We start from the raw sequence: 3,574 nt of genomic DNA, 5'->3' as shown, positions 1-3,574 counted from the left end.
GAGCCATTACAGGCCACTTAAAACATTAACGTACATAAGCATTGCTTTATTTACTTAGCAACCAGACCCACCAGACCCACCAGAGGTGGTGGCACAGTGGTATACAGTAGGGAGTCCTCAACATCGACTCTGGACCCCATGAAGTCTCATGGCATCAGGTCAAACATGGGCAAGGTAACCTCCTACTGATTACCACCTACCGCCCTCCCTCAGCTGATGACTCAGTACTCCTCCATGTTGAACACCACTTGGAGGAAGCACTGAGGGTGGCAAGGGTGCAGCGTGTACTCTGGGTGGGGGACTTCAAAGTCCATCCCCAAGAGTGGCTCAGTAGCACCACTACTGATCGAGCTGGCCAAGTCCTAAAGGACGTAACTGCTAGACTGGGTCTGCGGCAGGTGGTGGGGGAACCAACACGAGGGGAAAAACATACTTGACCTTGTCCTCACCAATCTGCCTGCCGCAGATGCTTCTGTCCATGACAGTATTGGTAGGAGTGACCACCGCACAGTACTTGTGGAGACGAAGTCCCGCCTTCACATGGAGGATACCGTCCATCGTGTTGTGTGGCACTATCACCGTGCTAAATGGGATAGATTTCGAACAGATCTAGCAATGCAAAACTGGGCATCCATGAGGCGCTGTGGGCCATCAGCAGCAGCAGAATTGTACTCAACCACAATCTGAAACCTCATGGCCCGGCCTATCCCCCACTCTACCGTTACCATCAAGCCAGGAGACCAACCCTGGTTCAATGAAGAGTGCAGGAGGGCATGCCAGGAGCAGCACCAGGCATACCTCAAAATGAGGTGTCAACCTGATGAAGCTACAACCCAGGACTACTTGCATGCCAAACTGCGTAAGCAGCATGCGATAGAGCAAAGCGATCCCATAACCAACAGATCAGATCTAAGCTCTGCAGTCCTGCCACATCCAGCCGTGAATGGTGGTGGACAGTTAAACAACTAACTGGAGGAGGTGGCTCCACAAATAACCCCATCCTCAATGATGGGGGAGCTCAGTACATCAGTGCGAAAGATAAGGCTGAAGCATTTACAACAATCTTCAGCCAGAAGTGCCGAGTTGATGATCCATCTCGGCCTCCTCCTGAAGTCCCCAGCATCACAGATGCCAGACTTCAGCCAATTCGATTCACTCCGCGTGATATCAAGAAACGACTGAAGGCACTGGATACTGCAAAAGCTATGGGCCCTGACAATATTCCAGCAATAGTACTGAAGACCTGTGCTCCAGAACTTGCCACGCCCCTAGCCAAGCTATTCCAGTACAGCGACAACACTGGCATCTACCCAGTAATGTGGAAAATTGCCCAGGTATGTCCTGTACACAAAAAGCAGGACAAATCCAACCCGGCCAATTACCGCCCCATCAGCCTACTCTCAATCATCAGTAAAGTGATGGAAGGTGTCATCAACAGTGCCATCAAGCGGCACTTGCTTAGCAATAACCTGCTCAGTGACGCTCAGTTTGGGTTTTGCCAGGGCCACTCAGCTCCTGACCTCATTACAGCCTTGGTTCAAACATGGGCAAAAGAGCTGAACTCAAGAGGTGAAGTGAGAGTGACTGACCTTGACATCAAGACAGCATTTGACCGAGTATGGCATCAAGGAGCCCTAGCAAAACTGAGGTCAATGGGAATCAGGGGGAAAACCCTCCGCTGGCTGGACTCATACCCAACACAAAGGAAGATGGTTGTGGTTGTTGGAGGTCAATCATCTGAGCTCCAGGATATCACTGCAGGAGTTCCTCAGGATAGTGTCCTAGGCCCAACCATCTTCAGCTGCTTCATCAATGACCTTCCTTCAATCATAAGGTCAGAAGTGGGGATGTTCGCTGATGATTGCACAATGTTCAGCACCATTCGCGACTCCTCAGATACTGAAGCAGTCTGTGCAGAAATGCAGCAAGACCTGGACAATATCCAGGCTTGGGCTGATAAGTGGCAAGTAACATTCACGCCACACAAGTGCCAGGCAATGCCCATCTCCAACAAGAGAGAATCTAACTATCTCCCCTTGACATTCAATGGCATTACCATCACTGAATCCCCCACTATCAACATCCTCGGGGCTACCATTGACCAGAAACTGAACTGGAGTAGCCATATAAATACCGTGGCTACAAGAACAGGTCAGAGGCTAGGAATCCTGAGGCGAGTAACTCACCTCCTGCCTCCCCAAAGCCTGTCCACCATCTACAAGGCACAAGTCAGGAGTGTGATGGAATACTCTCCACTTGTCTGGATGGGTGCAGCTCCAACAAAACTCAAGAAGCTCGACACCATCCAGGACAAAGCGGCCCACTTGATTGGCACCCCATCCACAAACATTCACTCCCTCCACCACCGACGCACAGTAGCAGCAGTGTGTACCATCTACAAGATGCACTGCAGCAATGCACCAAGGCTCCTTAGACAGCACCTTCCAAACCCGCGACCTCTACCAACTGGAAGGACAAGGGCAGCAAATACATGGGAACACCACCACCTGCAAGTTCCCCTCCAAGTCACACACCATCCTGACTTGGAACTATATCGCCGTTCCTTCACTGTCGCTGGGTCAAAATCCTGGAACTCCCTTCCTAACAGCACTGTGGGTGTACCTACCCCAAATGGACTGCAGCGGTTCAAGAAGGCAGCTCACCACCACCTTCTCAAGGGCAATTAGGGATGGGCAATAAATGCTGGCATAGCCAGTGACGCCCACATCCCATGAATGAATTATAAAAAACTATTTTGATGTGATGGAATGGAGAACAGTTATTGGCTCAAAGCAGCCTAGCAGTTGATTATTATAGAATTATGGAATGATACACTACAGAAGGATTCAGTCGATCGTTCCTATGCCAGCTCTTTGGTAGATCTATCCAATTAGCCCCATACCCTTGCTCTTTCCGCATGACCCTTAAAATGTTATGCCTTCAAGTATTTATCCAGCTCTCTTTTGAAAGTTACTATGGAATCTGCTTCCACTGCCCTTTCAGGCAGCGCATTCCAGATCACAACAACTCACTGTGTGAAAAAATGGTTCCTCATGTTACCTCTGGTTCTTTTGCCAATCACCTTAAATCTATGTCCTCTGGCTACTGACCCTCCTGCCACTGGAAACAGTTTCTCCTTATTTACTCCATCAAACACCGCTATTAAATCTCTTCTTCATCTTCTCTGCACCTAGGAGAACAATCCCAGCTTCTGCAGTCTCACCACATAACTGAAGCTCCTCATCCCTGGTGTCATTCTAGTAAATCTCCTCTGCACCCTCCCCATGGCCGTAACATCCTTCCTAAAGTGTGGCGCCCTGAATTGAACACAATACTCAAGCTGAGGCCTAACCAGTGTCTTATTTTAAAAAGTGTCAAAGATTTAGCATAACTTCCTTGCTTTTGTACGCTATTCCTTTATTAATAATGCCGTGGATCCCCCCTGTGATTTTTAATAGCCTTCTCCACTTGTTCTGATGACTTCAAAGATTTGTGTACATATGCCCCAGGTCTCTCTGTTCCTGCACCCCCTTTAAAATTGTACCATTTACCTCATATTGCCTTTTCTCATTCT

This window comes from Heterodontus francisci, chromosome 13, assembly GCF_036365525.1.
Source record: "Heterodontus francisci isolate sHetFra1 chromosome 13, sHetFra1.hap1, whole genome shotgun sequence".
Classification (NCBI taxonomy): Eukaryota; Metazoa; Chordata; class Chondrichthyes; order Heterodontiformes; family Heterodontidae; genus Heterodontus; species Heterodontus francisci.
Note: the sequence above shows the minus strand (reverse complement) of the source record.